Here is a 20,895-nt window from a genome sequence, read left to right on the forward strand (position 1 = left end):
TTACTAGTTATGTGACCTTGGGTAAGTTATTTAACTTCTTTATGCTTCAATATCCTTATGTGTAAGTTGGAGTAAAACTAATTCCACCTCACAGGGCAGTTGAGAAGATTTAATGAGTAAATACCCATAAACCACTTGGAGCAGTACATAGCACATACCTCTCAGTACTGTTAGCTGTCCTTAAATCACGAATGTATTTCTCCAAGTCTCTAGGCTTCCTGGGGGGAAAAGATTAAAGAAACCAAAATTTGAAATACTTGAATTGAAATTTTATGTGAATATAACATTGAAAAGTCATTGGTTGGAAAATTAGTGATTATTTGCATAGGTGAACTGAGCTGAAATACACATTTATTTGTGAAACATAAACTTCAGGTACAGAGGGCAAATATGAGAAAAGCTGAGCATAGAATGGACCAGCCTAGTCAGTTCTGATGACTCTAGATCCTAGCCCTGTGGCCCTTGGATAACTAACTGGGTCAGGAAAAGTCAGTCTAGTTTACAGATCTGGAGTGAAGGAAGGATGAGAACTGCTGGGCCTCCCTTAAGGCCTCCTTTGCTGTCCTGTGGCCTCACTCAGTCACAGAGATTGGCCTTCAGCCCTCAGGCTACACTTAAATTAGGAAGACATGTTTTCAGAGCCTGTAGAAGACTTAGAAGACAGTGGGCCAATAATTTTGTGATATGAAGCTCAAATGCAGTGAGAAGATTGTAGGGAGACTTAAGAGAATAAACTTTAAAAAGTGTATTCTCCCCAGAAACTAACTAGTATGGTCATTGGGACTAGCCATTCTCTCTCGTAGTCAACATCTGTTCTCTAATTACAGTTACTGTGTATGCTGCTAAGTAATAACCACATTCCTATAAAACTATGCTATAATTTAGTCAACCTCCAATTAGCTCTAATTAGTGAAGGTTTTTATTAAATTAACATTTCAGGAATGTTGTGGTAAATTATTTTGTGTTGTTTAGTTTTGCTTGGATTCCACACTAATCGGAATGATATGTGACTGAGGAAAGACAACTTACATACTTCAAAAACTTATATAAAATATATAACACCCAAAGTGTTGTATTAATGTAATAAAATCCTTAATCTGTTAATGGCGATATGACTCATGACAGCATCGAATATATAGGTAAAATTAGGTGGCATGAAAACATTTATGATTTAATGTCCATCAAACATTAACAGAAAAACCTGAAGACTTACAAAAGGTGAGGTGGTGGCAATGGAAATGCATCACTCATCTCCTGCGGGAAGTAAAGTTGACTGAGAACCGCAGCTGCCACCCCATTGGGTCTGCTACTGTGTTTCTGCTGAGGCATGCTTCCTTCATGCTGCTTCTAGCCAATGGATGACTGTGGCGGGCTACAGTGAATGAATATGATGGCCACTCCCCTGATGGATGATGTTGATTCAAGGACTCTATTAGCCTTCCTAGGATTTTCTTAGGACTGTGCTGCTGCCTGAGACTCTTCCTACGCAATCCTGTCTTTTCCTCTCCCCTTCACAGGTGTTAGACTCTGCTTATTCCCCGCCTTTATAATTATAAAAATCTCCCCAATAAACCTTTTACATTTAATCTCATCTTGGCATCAATTTCTCAGAAAACATAAACTAATGTGGTTAAGATTAAAAGAACAATGTACAGATTTTCAGAAAATGTCACACACAGCTTATGGCTTTTTCTAGTGTAATCATAGTTTAAACACTTTAATTTTACATTGCTTGGGGGATTTCTGGGAAATTGTAGGCTGGCCTTACATACCATGGAGCCTTGTACATATTAGGTGTTTGGTGGAATTGAATTAAGTCCAGTATTTTTTCTTATTTTGATGTCAGTTGCTATAACCTACCATGATTCAAAATATAATATTACCTATTGAATTAGTAAGAAGAAGCCTAAAACCATGTTCTGCTAGTAAATAACAAATGATTGTTGGACAAATAGAATAGTTTATAATGAACAGACTTTATAATAGTGATTATTAATGATACATTAGTAATTTTTGTGATAATTTCAGAACAAGATAGTACTTTTATAAGTGCAGGATAAGAATGGCAGTTGGCTGTTAGTTAACCGCTGTTCGATCAGTTAGGAAGGAAAGTAAAATGAAGAGTGCCTGATGAGTTCATTCATTCATTCAGTTGATTCTTTCATTTAATCAGTCTGCCATGTGCCAGATATTCTGCTAGGCTCTATGTATTTTGTGATAAATGAAGCAGAGCCCTTGCCATTCTGGCATAAGTCTGGTGGGTTTGATTTGCACATGAGTTCCAAAAGACAGAAGACTACATGGATTGCCAGTGACTCTGCCTCACCCCAAACAAACCCAAGGAGACTTCCCAGGCTTGATGAGGCTATCACTCTCTTAATTTTTGTTACCAGAAACCTGTTCTTCACCTTTTTTAAATCTAAACTGACTCTGTGAGATATTTATTAGTCAAGTTAAATATTTATACTATGATCAAATGTGTTCTGACCTTGCCATATATCAGCCTCTTTAGACATTGACCAAGAAGACAATATGGAGTGAACAGAGTGATATAATTAAGATTCCTGGACATAGAAGATTCCTCAAGCCATTCCTGGCTCAAGAATAGTGTTTTGTGTCAGCATCCCTCTGCACAAACACTGGAATTAAAGCTGCCTCTGACCTCCTTAAGCTAGGGCTGGCTGCTGTAAATGAATTGTACAATCTATGAATTGGAGGGTATATGTGATTATTAAGAAATATTTATGATTAGTAAGAATTCATTATCAGTTCTGTGTCCTCTGGGTACTTTGTTGTAAGTTTTCCTTAAGCTCTTTCATTTGTAGAAATAGATACCTCCTTCTGACACTCCTAGAAACCCCTGGCCTTGGTTCTAACAGGTGCTGCTTTTTCATCTCCCTCTCCTCTTTTTCCTTCTCTTTAGAGGGCAATACCATGTGTTCTCCCTAAACCAACTTCTCCCTTCTAGTCACCCAAATTTCAGCAGAGAATTAAAGAAAAATGTAGCTTCTCCATTACTCAGGGTTTTTAGATAAAGATGACAGAATCTACTCTATTTCAGTGGCTATTAAACTTTTCCATCTTAGGGTCCTGCTATGCTTTTACTTTATTTTTTAGCTTCTTAAAATAGCTAAAAAACGTTTAGCTTATGTATGTTACATCCATTGATAATTACTGTATTATGAATGAAAACTGAGCAATCTTTAAAATATTTAATTCATTTTAATTTTTTAAAAATGTTTTTTTATTGATTTTTTTAGGGAGAAAGAGATAGAAACATCTATATAAGAGATACATTGATTGGCTGCCTTCTGCATGCTCCCTACTGGGGATTGAGTCCATACCCAGTGATCTATTCTTTTTTTTGTTTTTGTTTTTTTTTCTCCTCACCCGAGGACACTTCTCCACCCTTTGTACAGATAGAGTGGGAGGGAGAGAGAGAGAGAAACATCAACGTGAAAGGGACACATCGAGTGGCTGCCACCCGCACGACCAACCAGGGCCGGGGACAAACTGCAACCGAGGTACACGCCCCTAGCGGGAACCGAACCGGGGTCTCTCCGGACCGCAGGCCAAGGCTCCAACCGCTGAGCCAAACCGGCCAGGGCCCCAGTGATGTATTCTGACTGGGAATCAAACTGGGACCTCTCAGCCCATGGGACAACGCCCAGTCCACTGAGCCACACCGTCCAGGCAAAAAATATTTAATTCATTTAAAAATAACCTAATAATAAGTCCATTACATGTTAACATAAAATAACTTTCTTTTTTTATCCTCACCTGAGGACATTTTTGCATTTATCTTCAGCTAGAGCAGGAGGGAGAGAGGGAGAAGAGAGAGAAAAACATAGACGTGAGAGAGACACATCGAGTGGTTGCCACCCACATGACCCCAACCAGGGCCGGGGATAAACTGCAACAGAGGTACGTGTCCTTAGCGGGAACCGAACCTGGGATGCTCTGGCCCGCGGGCCAACGCTCTAACTGCTGAGCCAAACTGGCCAGGGCAACATAAAATAAATTAAAAAAAAAAAACTTTTCCAAAACGAAAAACAATCAAGAAGAGTGCAGCATTCTTGAATATCTTAATAGAAGGCAGCTGTATTCTCATATCACCTTTTGCATTCCATCTATTGTGATTGTTTTGATTGACAATATCACAGAAAAGCTGGTTTCACACAGATATGTAGTTGGAAAAGGGAGGATCTTGCAGACCCCCCAAAAAGGGTCTTGGAGACCCCAGGATCCTTGAACCACACCTTTCTAAGAACTGCTGAGCTGATTTAAGTCAGAGGGGAGGTACTAAGTACAGACTGTTTGGAAGGGCTAGCAGAACAGGCTGAGCCTCCAACACCAAGTTTCAGAACTACCCAGGAGCGCTGGCTGGGGAAAGGAGCTGCTGCCTGAAAGCATGTAGCACCTCTGCAGGCGGCAACCTGCAGCCACCGCCACAGGCCCAGAACCTGTGACTGCTGCCGCTGGCACCAGCAAAATGAAGTCCCATGGCTTCCCTTTCCCCTCCTCAATCCCATTTCTGCATCACTGTCTTATGTTGATGAACCTGATTGGTGGGTACTAAAGTCAGGTGTCTGCATCCTAGTGAAGGCTGAGAAGTCTATTTCTACTTAGTTCTCAAGGTAGTGTTTATAAGATTTTTGACAGACACAAATGTTTCTTATTCACTACCATCATCTAAGAAAACTCACTGAGAATCTATCAGGCCATACAATATAAGAATGTGTGTGTGTGTGTGTGTGTGTGTGTGTGTGTGTGTGTGTATAAAAAACAAGTGTGAAAACAAGGCTTAAATAATCCCTAAAACGTTAGATGTCTATTCCTGCTCACTTGAAGAATGTTTCCATAATTTATTTTGATGCCTCTGACATAGACTTGGTTAATGAATATAAAGATTAGTTATTATGAAAGTTGCTTAAAATTTTATAACATCCTATATTCTTTAAAATTTGATTTAGGTATATTTAGGCTATGTATTTCTAACTTGGTCTTAGCACGTGGCAGCCTTGAAACCGCAAGTACTCCTAATTAGCTGTTCATGGACAGATCGAGAAAGGAGCGTGTCGTCGATGCAGGTGTGAGAAGGAGATGAGAGGCAAGGGTGCTTTCAGAAGCAACGTAGAAGAGAATATTGGAAACTGAAAATACCCACAAGGAAAAAACCAGGAAACTATCTTTGCAGGATTGTTTTATGTAACCCCTTTGGAAACATCTGAAATAATAAATTGCAATGTTATGGAATGGAGTGTGACCATTATCTTAAAAATTGTATATTCCTTAGCACCAGAGGTCACTATATTCAGACTGGTATTTACAACTTTAAAGACATATAAAATGTGGATTCTTTGGTTTGCCAGTAGAGCTTCATATTTTGCCTCATTTCTAAGTCAATGACCCAGGTAGATCTCTGATTATTAAAAAGGCGAGCCCTGGCCGGTTTGGTTCAGCGGTTAGAGCGTGGCCCAGGGACCAGAGGGGCCTGGATTTGGTTCCCGCTAAGGGCACATACCTCGGTTGTGATTTGTCCTCGGCCCTGGTTGGGGTCGTGTGAGTGGCGACCACTCGATGTGTCTCTCTCACATCGATGTTTCTCTCTCTTTCTCCCTCTCTCCCTCCCACTTTATCGCAAGATGAAAAAAAAACAGGTGACACAAGTTTTTGTTTTGGCAGTTACCCTCTCAAGTTCATTCTGCTGGTCAGAAATGTCAGCACTTCTGAGTGGGTTGTCTCGTGTCAAATCTGAACCCTTGATTATTTGAGTTGCAGCCTTCTACCATTATCCACATGTAGCAAATGCTTCAATCTGGCAAAACAACCCAAATCTTTTTATTTCACAGGTTTATATAGGTTAATGCCAAGTAGAATGCCCACTGCCCTTCTCTACCCACACACATCTCTTCTCTCTCTTCCCAACCCTTTTGTCAAATGAGGCTAGGTATAAAATAGACAAGTGAAATGTCCTTCTCTACAAAAAAAAAGAGAAAAAAGTTTGACTCATGTCCAGCCTTAATGTTTTTCCAGCTGCCTAACCCTGTGTACCTCTGCTCATGCCTCACTGCAGCCGCTCCACATCCCCCTCGCAGATGTGGGGCCGGGTGCGGATCACTGCCCTTCTGCACTGGTGCACTGTGGTGGTTGTGGTAACTTAGACCTTGTCCTCTTCTATTCCAATTTTCTGGGAGCTCTTTGGTTCTGCTGTGGTTAGAATGCCAAGAACCACATTTCTAGTGAGGGTTCTGAGGGCCAGAGAAGTTCTGCCACTTGTTGAAATTCGAGAGGAGCTGTGAACAGAGCCATCATCCTGCTGCTGGCGTTTATGGTTGGCTGGCACAGTGTGGAGACTGGGTTTGCCTGCAGCAGCTCTCCAGTATGTTGCCACAAGCCTTGCAGGGTCAAGAGGCATGAGTCCTGATTCCTGGGTTACTGCTGTTAGTATGTTACTGACCACCAGCAAGAAAGCAAGGATCAGTCCTATAGCCACAGCGCTCTGAATTCTGCCAAATACCTGAATGAGGTTGGAAGAGGATTCTTAGCCTTCAATAACCCTAGCCCCAGCCAACACCTTGATTTTCAGCCTAGTGAAACCCTGAGCAGAGGACCCAACTAATTGGTTCCCAGACCCTTCAAGGAAGCTGTGAATAATAGATCTTTGTTGTTTTAAGCCACTAAGTTTGTGATAATTTCATATGCAGCAATAGAAATCTGATACAATATTCAAGGGCACTGGCCTTGAATCTCAGATCAATGCCTGGGTTGGTTATAAGACCTTGGAGATTGCATAACTGGATCCTTGTTTTGATTATTTGAACACAAAATCCCGCTGGGACTAGTCCTGCCAAACTCTTGCCGTTGTCTCTCTCAAGAGAAATGAAGCCCTCTGATCAACAACAAAGTTTAGTTACTGGTCTTGGATTCCTTCTTGCCATGTTCTGTCTGCATATAATGTTACTCCTGTTACTTTGTAGTGAACCCCTCTCCCCTATAGAACCATACATGTGTGAGCTACCACCGACTGTTTATTGTGATAATATCTGTGTGCTGCGTTAAGGCTGCTGTACTGAACTTCCTTCAACAGTGTGCAGCCTGGCCGTCTTCCCTGCCCAGAGGGTAGATCTGTTTTCTTCTGAGACTGTTCCCTCTAATGACAGTTATTTGGCCCGGCATTCCAGAATTGGGCCAGTGAGTCCCTCAGGTGAAATTTTTTAAAAAGTCATTCAAAAAACATTTAAATGTATAGTACTGTTTAATTTAGAAAATCTAACATGAAGCCTTTTTTTTAAACTTTAAATTGCTGTAAAAATGCCCCAAGTTATTTTGGTAATTGATTTATTAAATAAAAATGCATTATTTTTGCCCCACCAGTGTGGCTCAGTGGATTGAGTGTCATCCCATGGACTGAGACGTCCCGGTTTGATTCCTGGTCAGGGCACATACCTGGATTCCGTCCGGACTCTGTCCCCAATGGGGGGCATGCAGGAGGTGGCCAATTGATGTTTCTTACTCTCTCCCTTCCTTTCTCTCTAAAAAAAAATCAATAAAAACATATTTTTTTAAAAATGCATAATTTTTAAAACCACCCAAAATAGTAAAAGATTTGGAATCTAAGATTTTTAATGTCAACAAGAGACAGGTAGCAAAAAATTCCACTTGAGTTGAAGATGCAAATGATTTAAAAAGGCAGGTGGTGGTTAAGAAGGATGGAGTTGGGGCAGGACACGGTAACGTGCTGCTTGAGAGAAGACAGAAGGGCTGGGGAGGGCAGGAAGTATCAGGTTGGGAGGAGTGAACTCAGTAACAAACTTGGTCTCGAAATATCTGAGACTGGTCCTGGTATGAACATTACTTTTGTGAAGCTAGAAACAGAGCCACAAGGCAGTGCCTCGTTGTTGCAAATGAACCAAGAATTCCAGGTTATGGAAGGCCAACCCCACTTACTTTTCAGAACCATTCAATTCATTTAAACTACCCATATGTTTTTTTGCATTTGATTTTTATTAAGAAATCTAAAAGGAACTTACTAGAAATGGGAATCAATCTGTAAGTACAGCAAGTGCCAAAATAACAGAATAAAGACTTCTCACCACGTTCAGATACTTTCCAAAATTTAGAATGATTAAAATGTAAAAAAAAGGTAAAAATAGTTTCAGAAACTAACAATGCTGACATTTTCAGACACTCTGCTCCTTTCTGGCGTGGAGCACCCTGACTTAGACGCTCACCAGTGGGGAGCAAGCAGCTCTGGTTCCCTGCCAAGCCCCACGGCTCCATGCACCATCCCCCGCAGGCGATTGGCCGGCCCTGTCACCACGCCGAGGCCAGTCACTAGGAAGATGCTTAGGCATGAAATGTCATAGCTATTTCGGTAATTAAAATACATTTCCTTTTTTTTCCCCCTTCAAAATGTAACTAGATAAATTTTTAGGGCACGCTCAGAACCAGTTTAACACCTACACATCATGATTTAATTTAAGCCCTCAGAAAACTTCCTTTTCCCAGAACTTTCTCCCATTACACTTCACAACATTTTCCACATTAGAATCATTCCCAAATGGCCCTCTAGATGTATACTTGTCACAGTTTTGGGTATTATGGTGCCTGTTGACACGTGCAGCCCATGACATGTGTTAATTACTTTTGATATATTTATTGCCACTTGACATTAAGCAATCTCCTGTGGAAAGAGATCAGACATATCATCTTTATTGTTGCTAAAGCTTTTATTATGGAAAGTTTTCAAAATACACAAAAAAGAATAATATAATGTGTTCCTATGTAACCATCACCCAAGTTTAGCAGTTATCAATATTTATTATCAACAGTTGTTCATTTTGCCCGGCCGGTGTGGCTCAGTGGTTGAGTGTTGACCCATGCACCAAGAGGTCACTCGTTCGATTCCCGGTCAGGGCACATGCCCAGGTTGTGGGCCCAATTCCCAGTGTAGGGCATGCAGGAGGCGGCCAATCGACGTTCTCTCACATCGATGTTTTTATCTCTCTCCTTCTCCCTTTTTCTCTCTCTAAAATCACTTAAAGAAAAAAAATTTTTTTAAACCTGTTGTTCATTTTGTTTTATTTATCCCCTTACATTTTTTTCTCCCCTCTAAGATGTTTTATGGCTTAGAACTTCAGACTGGGTGTGTAATTTCTTATACAGGAGTTAAGCAGTTCCCAGACTGGAGCCTGTCTGTTTGGGGACTGGCACCTGTGGGGAGTGTCATAATGATGGAGGCCCTGCCCCAGGGCTGGGAGACTAAAAGGTTAATGCATTTTTTTAATGTATATTTTCTCAGAAAAAATAACAACAACAACAATAGATTTTGACTGCAAACCAAAAAACGAAACAAAACAGGTCTTGTTCTTTTAAGGTTTTGTTTCATCTAAAGTATAGGAAGCCTATATCCATGTATTTTAGACCTAAAATACTCATGATTCCATTGGGTTTAAACATCCTGCTGTAATAGGACGGTAACCCACGGGTTCTCAGTTCCTCGGTTAAAGACCAAGGATAAGGATTTTATGAATTTTAAGAAATACATTAAAAAATTCATTATCTTTTACATTTAGGAAAATTATTCTTGGTTGAGTTCTCATTGATTGATAGTATATTTATTTTCTTTTCCTTTGGAAAATTGTCAATCAAATTGGGGGGGGGATGGGGGCTGGCTATTTCTTAAATCTCTACTTCCAAATAGTCAACATCCAGTCTTCAGAGAGTCCCTTGTCTGTCTTTAAATGTGAATGGAACCCAAGTGAAAACCTCCTTCTTGCAGTAGCATCTTTGGGCAAGTGAGTTTGTCACGAAACAATGTGTGAGTGAGTCCTCACTGCAGAGGCGTCCTCCCTGCCACTCGGCTGCTTGGTGCCCCACTGTGGCTCACAGCCCAGCCTCCTGTTGCTGGGATGGTGATGTTGCTGGCCCGGTGTGGTGGGGTGAGAGGAGAGGGCCACACTTCACTGCACTTACGTGTCTTTTACATCCCTGTTGCTCATGGCAGGCTCTCATGGAAGGGACAGCACAGAGCAGGGAACAACTGCACCCCAACATGATAAGGTAAGTTATTAAGAAAAAAAATCCACTCGGCTTTTTTCTTACAAGATTGCTTTTCTTTCATTATGATGTCCTCACTGAGGAAGAATAATTTCTCTTATCTCTTCCACCAATCTGGTAAGTATTGTGTTTTTAAGGTCCCTGGTCTTTTTCTGTCTCTTACTCCATCAGAGAAGCACATAGCTATCACGACTTATGTCCTTTGAGGAAGAGCCAACGGGGAGGCCGGCCCAGGCTTTGGCTTAAAGAGGGAGGAGTGTGGTGCATTTGTGCCCCACCTCAAGCAGCACCCCTGGTAGAAAGACCTGAGGGGATGGAGTTGGGGTACCTGGACACTAAATGTCAAGTGCCACAGCCTTGAAAGCTGTATTCATTTTTTAGGACTGCTCTAAAGAAGTATCACAAACCGGGTGGCTTAAAACAATAGGAATTTATTCTCTCACTGTTCTGGAGGCTAGAATCTGAAATCAAGGTGTCCACAGAGCCATGTTCCCTCTGGAACCTGGAGAGAGAATCCTTCCTTGCCTCTTCCTGCTTCTGGTGGAAGGCCAGCAGTCCTGGGCACGCCTTGCTTTGCAGGTACACAACTTCAGTCTCTGCCTTCACGGTCCCATTGCATTTAATTTTGTCTGTTTTTACCTGTAAGGAAACCTGTCATATTGTAATAGGGGCCCACCCTACTCCATATGACCTCATCTTAACAACTTATATCTGCAATGACTCTCCAAATAAGGTTACATTCTGAGGTACCAGGGTTAGGACCTCAACATATCTTTTGGCGGAGAGACACAATTTGGGGGGATACACAATTCAACCCATATCAAGAGCCATGACATAAGCCCTGGCCAGTGTGGTTTAGTAGTTAGAGTGTCAGCCTGCACACTGAAGGGTTGTGAGTTCGATTCCCATTCAAGGGTATGTACCTGGGTTGCAGGTTCCATCCCCGGCCACGGGTGTTAGGCAACCAATCAATGTGTCTCTCTCATATCACATCAATGTTTCTCTCTCTCTCTCTTCCCCCACCTACCTCCCACTCTCTCTAAAAATCAATGGGGAAAATTATCCTCAGGAGAGGATTAACAACAACAACAAAAACAACCATGACGTAAGATACCTGTACCAAGCCTGGTGTGGAGGAGGCAGCCACCAGCCCTTGAATAAACCAAGCATCTACTATTCTCAGCATCAACTAACTAAAGACCAGAGGCTCTTCCCAAATTTTCTATTCTGTGTGAGCATTGAGAGACTCTTACACAACCTTAGGAGGGGAAGGAAGCCTCCCCTACTCCACCATCCCAAATGGGAAGATAGGTTTGTTAATTGTGCACCTGAGTACGTGGGAGCATATTCAGGTTACACTTGGACATTGCTGTGTGTGTGTTTTTTTAATCCTCACCCGAGGATATTTTTCCCTTTATCTTCAGATAGAGTGGGAGGGATGGAGGGATAGAGAGAGAAAGAGAGAGAAACATCAATGTGAGAGAGACACATCGACTGGCTGCCTCCCGCACGACCCCTACCAGGGCCAGGGACCAAACCGCAACCAAAGTACGTACCCTTGACCGGAATTGAACCCACGACTCATTGGTCCACAGGCCAATGCTCTAACCTTTGTGCCAAAGTGGCCAAGGCAACATTGCTGTTCTTAACACTCTCTGGGCCATCTCTGCCTCCAGCCATGTCTCGCTGGCTGCTCTTTCTCTCCAAGTGCCTCACTCTTTCATTTACTTTCACAGTTGTCAGTGTCCTACTTTTGCAGTATTCTTTTATTTTGCCATTTGAAACTTTTATGGTCTATACACACACAAAAACTAAGGTGGCTTCCTAGTTGAAAGTGCCACCTGCTTAGTAATAAAATATTTTGCAGTTGCAATTTTTCTTTAATATCTCCGATATAAAATTTGTAGGAAGAACTTAATCACCTCCCAGACCCTGTAAGCAATGGGGAAGGGATGGGAAAAAATGTTCCTCTCTTCAAAGAGTTGGTCCCTAGGGGCTGAGGATATGGGAGGCTGGATTTTTTTCCCTCCAGTTATGTAACAATCAAAGAAATGTCCCATTTCTGCTCAAATTCATTTGAGATATCACCACTCTGATTTTTTCTTAGTTTTAAAACTAAAATCTGTCTACAATGTTTTAAATCCCATAAATAGCAACCTCCCACTCAGAGACAAATGGAAACTTCTGTACAGTGTTCTGCAAGCAAAGCTTCTTCCCACAGTTGGCCCATGGGGGAAAAATCCAAATAAATAAGGCGACAACAGGCAAAGTATATTTCTAAAATCATGTAAATATTATGTAAAAACACTTTAGTTGTATTTGGTAGTACAACTAAATATCAATAAAATATTGCTAAATTACTTTACTTATTGAATACATTTTTTAAATTCCTCTCTGAAACAATGAGAACACGGGACCATAGGACATTGCCCTTCACTCCCCTTTCAAAGAAAATCATTAAGGGCCATGGCCGGTTTGGCTCAGTGGTTAGAGCATTGGCCCGTGGACCTGAGAGTCTCGGGTTCGGTTCCCGCTAAGGGCATGTATCTCGGTTGCAGTTTGTCCCTGGCCCTGGTTGGGGTTGTATGGGTGGCAACCACTCAATGTGTCTCTCTCACATCAATGTTTCTCTGTCTTTCTTCCCCCTCTCTCCTTCCCACTCTATCTGAAGATAAATGCAGTAATGTCCTCAGGTGAGGATTAAAAAAAAAAGAAGAAGAAAATCATTAAGGTTGTAGGCTCATTTTACAAAAAAGAACTCAATTAATTCATTTGAATATGTTTTTACTGATTTTTAGAGAGAGGAAGGGAGAGGGGATAGAGAGAGAGAGTGAGAGAACCTGATCTGTTGCCTCCCACCTGTACCCCAACTGGGCACTGAACCCAAAATCCAGGCATATGCCCTGATCAGGAATCAAACCAGTGACCTTTTGGTGCATGGGACAATGCTCAAGCCACTGAGCAACACTGGCCAGGGCTTAAAAATATATAAATATAAATATATATAAATGTAAATATATATAAATGTAAATATATATATATAAATATATATATATATGTAATTTTTCTTTAGGTCTTTGAATGTTTGTGATCCAGTTCCTGAAAACTCCCATAGTCAGCCCAGGGAAAGTTACTGTGATTTACTGACTTATTTACCTAAAGTTTTATTAGCCATAACCTATTAAAATGTAAAAAAGCAAAGGAGGGGAATGGGAACCAGAGGATGATGCCCGGATTCTGTTGTTGAAGAACTGAGAGCGCAGAGCCTGGAATCTGCAGTTGCAGAGTCAAACTCCAGAGTGAGGTGGGGGTGGGGGTGGAGCAGATGTTTTCCCTTGAGTATTGAGAGTAAGTGTTGGAGGAGAAATTCAAGATGAGAGTGAATATTTAGCTTAGATTCATGGCCATTAGATTCTGACCATAGATATAAGATATTGAAAGTACTTAGAGATTATCTAGTGTTCAGCAGAGTAAACAGGTGCAGAGACCAGAAAGTGACCTAGCTGAAGATTGCCCAGCTGCGTAGACACTCCAGGGCCAGTACTTAGGTGTCTTGACTTCCAAATCCGCAGTCTTAACCCTCCCCCTCTCACTCACTTCATTGCATCTCTTGGAACTAAATGGAAAATATCACTGACTTAAAAAAGAAAGTTTGAATGTGTTTTATTTGAACAGTATATGTTAGGTCACCAATGTAATATTTTCCTCAATAAAATTAGCCAAATCAAGGTATAACATATTGTGGATGATATTGACAGTCAAGCAAGTATCTTTTTAACTTGAGAAGCCCCCATTCCAGAATCTCAGCCAGTCTATTTGTTTTAACTGTTTATAGAACTTAAAGGGGTGCAGTGTTCTCTGACTACTTGTCTGAACATATTGTCCTGGCCTCCAGCATCTGGGTAAAACCATTAGTGCTTCAACTGCTTCTTTGCCCCAGCAGCCGTCAGCTTAATTCATTTCCCCACACAATCCATTACCCTCTGCATTTGCAGTATATTACAGTCTAAAACCAAGAAGTACAAACATTGACAGTTTAATGACCTAGTTACACAAAGTTTACCAGTTCTCTAAAGTTTGTCAGTTATTACTTAGTTGTAAAAGGTGTTGATATATACTGAATTACATATTGGTTTTAAGAGTATTGATACTAACTTACATATTGCCAATTGTTCTTTATGAAACCATCCATTTCTTTTATTTATTTACCTACCCCCCAAACAAAAGTACAAATGTACTCATTACATTTTTCTTAAGTCAAACCGAGCTGCTAACAGGGTGAAGAGTCAATATGCAAAGTATTCAAAGGAAAGTATATAAAGCCACTCTAAAAAACATCATTAGTGCAAATTCGCTTGTCATTCAATTCTTGAGAACAAACAACTGGTGGAAATTAATGATCAACTCTTCATTCCCCACCTGTGACTTTCATAGTGCAAACATTTCAAACCCTCACCTGCAGCTTCCTGGCAACCACACTCACTAAGGATGGAATTACTGGGAGCTGGCTAATGATTGTGGGATGTGATAATGTGGTGGATTTTTAGAATGGCACGTTTATCAGCTTCTCCATGGTGGCTGCTTTACCCTGCAACTGTTCTCCCTCCCAGGACAAACATGCCACCTGTGGACAGACAGCACTCCATTGTCTCCTGTCAACATCAAAGTGTTCATAATAAAGATGGACAAAACTCACCCACACTCACTTCCACATAGGGCTCTTGGCCATTTCACTCAGTGTCCTTGCAAACTTTGGTCTCTTATCTATGTCATGAGAACACAGCCCCTGCACACTGGGCCCAGGGCCTGGAGCATGTCATGCCAAGTCCAGCCTCTCAACATGGGATGCTCCACACCTTCCCAGAGGGCCTGTGGCTGCTTTGCCTCCTTTCCCAGCGGCACCGCAAGCTCTGGTCAAGTTGGGTCCGCAGTTAGAACTAAACACTGCCCATGCACTATAAATTCCAAATATTATCAAGAGCAGAGGAGAATGATTAGCAAATTAAAGAATTTATATTTAGACTTCTGTTTATGAAACGTACTCCTCCAGAAGCTATTGAGAAGCAGCTATAACTAAATAAGAGTATGATCTATCCATGAATTCTCCATTCAATTCTTACAAACCAGGAATTCGGGTTCACCAAATCTTTTCAGAAGATAAGATTTCTGATCAATGTGGAATTCTTATGGAAGGAAATTAATGACCCTAATGGTAGAAGAATCATAGAACTTGGCACCTGGAATAAACCAGAGAATTGCTGTTTCTAGTCCTTTTATTTCACAGGTAAGGAATCTGAGTCTCAGATAAGGCAAGTGAGGAAAACACAAGATCGTGTGGGGAATCTCCCACCCTCCAGTGTGAGACTAGAGTGACACAACCAACCAAAGCAGCTCCCTTGGTTCAGCTCTGTTTCATCAGGGTGTCCATCGTCAGGGTCAGAGAGCCAACCACCTGAGAGGGGTGAATACTGAGTTATCTACCAGGAAACCAGCTGACCCACGTCTCGGGGAACTTTCAGAAATTGAACTGGGTTCTAGTCTACTGGATTTTGTTTTGTTTTATTTTGTTAATCCTTCCTTGCCCAAGGATATTTTTCTATTTATCTTCAGATAGAATGGGAGGGAGGGGGGGAGAGAGAGAAACATTGACGTGAAGGGGACACATAGACTGGTTGCCTCCCACATGACCCTGATCAGGGCCAGGACAAACTGAAACTGAGGTATGTGCCCTTGACCAGAATCAAATCCACGATCCATTGGTCTGCAAGCCGACATTCTAACCACTGAGCCAAACTGGCCAGGGCTCGTCTACTGGGGTTTTTTTCTGTACTTATGAAATAGCCCTTTTCAAATAAAAGATTGACATATTTATTTGCAAAGTGATATGCAGAATAGCTATTTCTGCACACAGTTTGGAAACTTTGGTGCCACTGGCATTCATTATTCAAATATGTTTGGTAGGTTCATCTCAAATCTGAACAGCAAATCATCAGTCCAAACCAACACATTCATTAACTCCAAGCAGAATGAGGTCACAATTTGTGATAGTGAAAACATTAACTTTAAAATGAGATACACTAAAATTAAAAAAAAAAAAAAATCTTAAATTTACTCTTACTTACTTTGTACCCACTTTTGTTCTCGGAATTACAAAAAGGAATGCATTTGATCATTTTTCCCTACTACTAATGTACATATGTATGCATATATAATACACATACTCTAGCCATCTTGGACAGATAAATGCACACACATTAGTAGAAAAGTTACAGTGTTTAAAAGTGTTTTTTAATTTCTTGATTTTAGAGAGAGAATAAAGAACACAAGGGGAGAGAGAAAGAGAAGCATCAATTTGTTATTCCACTTATTTATTTATTCATTGGTTGATTCTCATATGTGTCCTGCGAGGGATCAAACCCACAACCTGACATATCAGGACATACTCAACCAGGGTAAAAAGTTATAGTCTTAAAGCTAAGCAAGGAAGTACTCTTAGGGAATAGTACCCCCACTCTTATCTCACCCACATGTGTTTACTGGGTAGTCAGAATAGGCCAGCATCTGCTGAAGTGATAAATAGCCCTTAGACTGGGGGCCCAAGGTCCTTTTTAGATGCCAACAATTACAAACGTTTTTAGCCAGGATTATTATTCCTTTGATAGTACCACTGTTTCAGAAACTTAATTGGCTACTTCTTCCTTTGGTTGGGATGGGAGCACTTAGCTGATGTAGTTCAAGTGCTCAGTCGGGTAAAAGGAACTTGGTCAATATGGTCTGTGCTTCCAGAAGAGGCGTGGCCAAAGATACAGTCTGAATGTTCGGAAGACTGATTACATATGAAGGGATTGAGTAGATCAGTAAATGAGTTAAGGATAAAGCAGCCAGGCTTCTTACTGTTAGAGAAAGGACATACAAATATGAGACTGGGGAAGACCAGAATACATTTTGGAGCATTGAATTGGAATTGGAGGTAGAGGTATCAGCGTGAACAAGGTAGGTATGTAGGTAGATGATTGACAGGTATTGTGTACATGTTTGTGTGTATATACACATGCACATGTCACTTAGCTTTTTCTGCTGATGGAGCTTAGAAGTAATGATATTCCTGTAGCAATGAGCACACGGAACTGCTAGACCTTGGTTTCACAGTACTATTTCCTATTCAAGGAACCAGAGCTCTTGAATGAATGGCTGATTGTTGGACTAGGGAAAGTACAAAATGAGCCTGGAATATCTAGTTTTGCCAGAAAGTAACTATGTGTTCAAAGAATAATAAGCAAAATGACACAAGAACCAGCTTCAAAGGTCTCCCACTGGCCAAATATGAAACTTTTTCAGGATAAGTGGTAATCCATGTTATTCTGTGGCAAAATATACTACTGCCTCTGATAAATTGGAAAGCAGATTATGTGCCTCTGGACTTGTAATTTTAGAGAAAGAGATTGGTTAATATGTGCTGCATTTCACAAATTACCACAAGACCCATGGATCCACAAATACCTGGCTGGTTTATAAGCAGTAATAAAAGGGAACTGCCCCGGCCAGTTTGGCTCAGTGGTTGAGCGTCAGCCTGCGGACCAGGGAGTCTCAGGTTTGGTTCCTGCTAGGGGCATGTACCACCAAAAAAAAAAGGGGGGGGGGGAAGAGGGTCTAGAAATTCAGAAGCTGTAGCATTGAAAGAAATAATTGCTACTCAACTCAAAATAGTAAATGATAAAAATTAAGAAATGTATTGAGTTTGTGTCAGGAATCAAACCAAGGATATGGCTGTCAAAACCATGGTTTACACGTCTGAATGGATAAGGTGGCACCTAATACATTCTTTCAGTTGGGAAAAAAAAGGACTCAGGAAGAGCAGACTGACGAGTGTGTCTCTCTAGAATTTCTCATTTAACTCTTTACCACATTAACCTTATCATATTTACTGTCTCTGCTCTCTCTCTCCATAAGCACACATATACATACTCATCACTATTACTTTTTCTATCCCCTTGAGAGAGTAAATTCAGACATGATGCCTGTTATCCCTAATACTTTAATGTTAATCTAGGAAAACTCCACAGATAACATCATACTTAATGGTAAAAGACTGAATACTCTCCCCCAAAGATGAGGAAAAAGACAAGTATGTCTGCTCTTGCCACTTCTGTTCAACATCATTCTGGAAGTTCTATACAGGACAACTGAACAAGAAAAAGAGATAACGCCCTGGCCGGTTTGGCTCAGCGGTTAGAGCATCAGCCTGCGGTCCAGAGAGACCCGGGTTCGGTTCCCGCTAAGGGCACATACTTTGGTTGCAGTTTGTCCCCGGCCCTGGTTGGTCGTGTGGTGGCAGCCACTCGATGTGTCCCTTTACGTCGATGTTTCTCTCTCTCTGTCTCTTCCTCTCTCTCCCTCCCACTCTATCTGTACAAAAAATGGGAAAATGTCCTCGGGTGAGGATAAAAAAAAAAAAAGAAAAAGAGATAAGAGAGGCATCCAAATTAGGAAATAAGACATAAAATTATCTCCATTTGCTGATGATATGATCATGTACTTAGAAAATCCAAAGGAATCTACAAAAAAAAAAAAAAAATGAGAACTAATTAACAAGGTCAAGATTGAAGGATATGTGATTAGTATACAAAAATTAATTGTATTTTTATATGTTAACAATGAAAAAAACAAAATGACATTAAGAAAATAATTTCATTTATAATAGCATTAAAGAGAATACAATACTTATGAATAAATTGTAAAAAGAAAGTAAAAACTATGCTCTAAGAACTACAAAACATTGTTGATAGAAATTAAGGAAGAACTAAGTAAATAGAATGACATCCCCTGTTCATGAATTGGAAGACTTAATATTGTTAAGACAGCAGTGCTCCCCAAATTTATCTGTACATTCAATGCAAATTCTATCAAAATATCATCTGCCTCTGTCCAGCCACTGTGGCTCAGTGGTTGAGCGTCGACCCATGCACCGAGAGGTTGCGGGTTTGATTTCCGGCCAGGACACATGCCCAGGTTGTGGACCTGATCCCCAGTGGGAGTATGCAGGAGACGGCCAGCTAATGTTCTCTCTCATTGGTGTTTCTATCTCTTCCTCTCTCTCTAAAATCAATAAAGAAAAAAAAATTTTTTTAAATATCATCTGCCTCTTTTGAATAAATTGACAAGCCGACTACCCCAAATTTTCAGTGCAAATTCAAAAGACCCAGACTAACGAAAACAAGTTAAAATTAAAAACAGAACAAAACAAAGTTGGAGGATCCATACTTGGTGACTTTAAAACTTACTAAAAGTAATAGTATTTAAGAATGTGGTACTGACATAAGGATAGACATATAGATCAAAGGAATAAGGTTGAAAGTCCAGAAACAAACCCTCACAGGGTCAGTTGATTTTTTGACGAGGGTAGCAAGGTGGCTCAATGGAGAAAGAGCAATCTTTTTAACAAATGGTGCTGGGACAACTGGGTATCCACATGTAAAAGGATAAAGTTGTACTTACCCTTATATCATATATAAAATATTAACTCAAAATTGATCATAGATCTAAATGTAAGAGCTAAAATCATTAAGATCCCAGAAGAAAGCATAGGAGTACATAGATCTTCATGACCTTGGGTTAGTCAATGAATAGTTTCTTAGATATGACACTGAAAATGCATACCACAGAAGAAAAACTAAACTGGACTAAATAAAAATTTTAAACTTTTGTATTTCAAAAGACAATATCATGAAAATGGAAGACATCCCACAGAATGGGAGAAAGTACTTGCAATTCATACATCTAACAAGGTGTATATCCAAAATATCCAAAGAACACTTGCCACTTAATAATAAAAATACAAATAGGCAAAAGATCTGAATATACATTTGTCCAAAGAATATATACAAATGACCAATGAATATACTGTATTCAGATATTTAAATAAGGTAAAAACACTCAAATAGGATAAGAAGGTATATAATATACCTATATATGCATTAGAGGGTATATCTTTTTACCCAACCTAAATTTTCTTTATATTTATGTATTACCTTTTCAATTAAAAAACAGCTAATTTTAAAAGGTTTAAATGATGAAAATCCTTCTGGGCCCAAAATTCTATTATATCATCATTCTGCACAATACTGTTCGATAAAGAATCTGCAAGAATCTATTATGAATTGACATATGAACATTAAAAAATGGTTGTTTGTGTGATTTGAGACTTAGGTACTGCCGAATATTTTGTAAATCGTGTTTAATTTTGTCATTGGAGAATTGGATATCATACAAGGTACTACAGAAAAAGTCTGTCTATTTCTTTCCAAGATGAAGTGAATAGTCCTCCAAGGCCAGTTTCTTGAAACAAATGAGAAAGTTTTAAATGAATACCACCTTCATCATGTCATCATGATGACATGGTAGACATCTATCACCTTGGTAGAGTAGAAAATACATTGTTGTTTATACTAGGCTAATGTTTGAATTCTAGTTTACCACTTAAATTCTGTATGACCTTGAGCAAGTCACATTACCTTTTGTAACCAAAGATTCTTATACAAAGGGGGAGTCACTTCTGCCTTACCAGTTTCATGAGGGGTTGTAGGGATGCAGTGAGATAATGAGATAACAGATATGAAGAAGCTAATCAAGTCAAGGGATTATTTAGAATTTCACTACTCATCATATATAGACCATGTTTTGAAAACATCCTAAAAAGGAGTAGCTAGATATTCAAGTGTCAGCTTTCTAAGGTTTTTCTGAGAAGACAGAACAACTGAGCAGCCATAGTAGACCTACTGGCTCAGATCACACATGGATACACTGCTCACTCGAGTGTGTAAACTGATACCTTAA

The sequence above is a fragment of the Molossus molossus genome, unplaced genomic scaffold (genome assembly GCF_014108415.1).
Source record: "Molossus molossus isolate mMolMol1 unplaced genomic scaffold, mMolMol1.p scaffold_m16_p_8, whole genome shotgun sequence".
Classification (NCBI taxonomy): domain Eukaryota; kingdom Metazoa; phylum Chordata; class Mammalia; order Chiroptera; family Molossidae; genus Molossus; species Molossus molossus.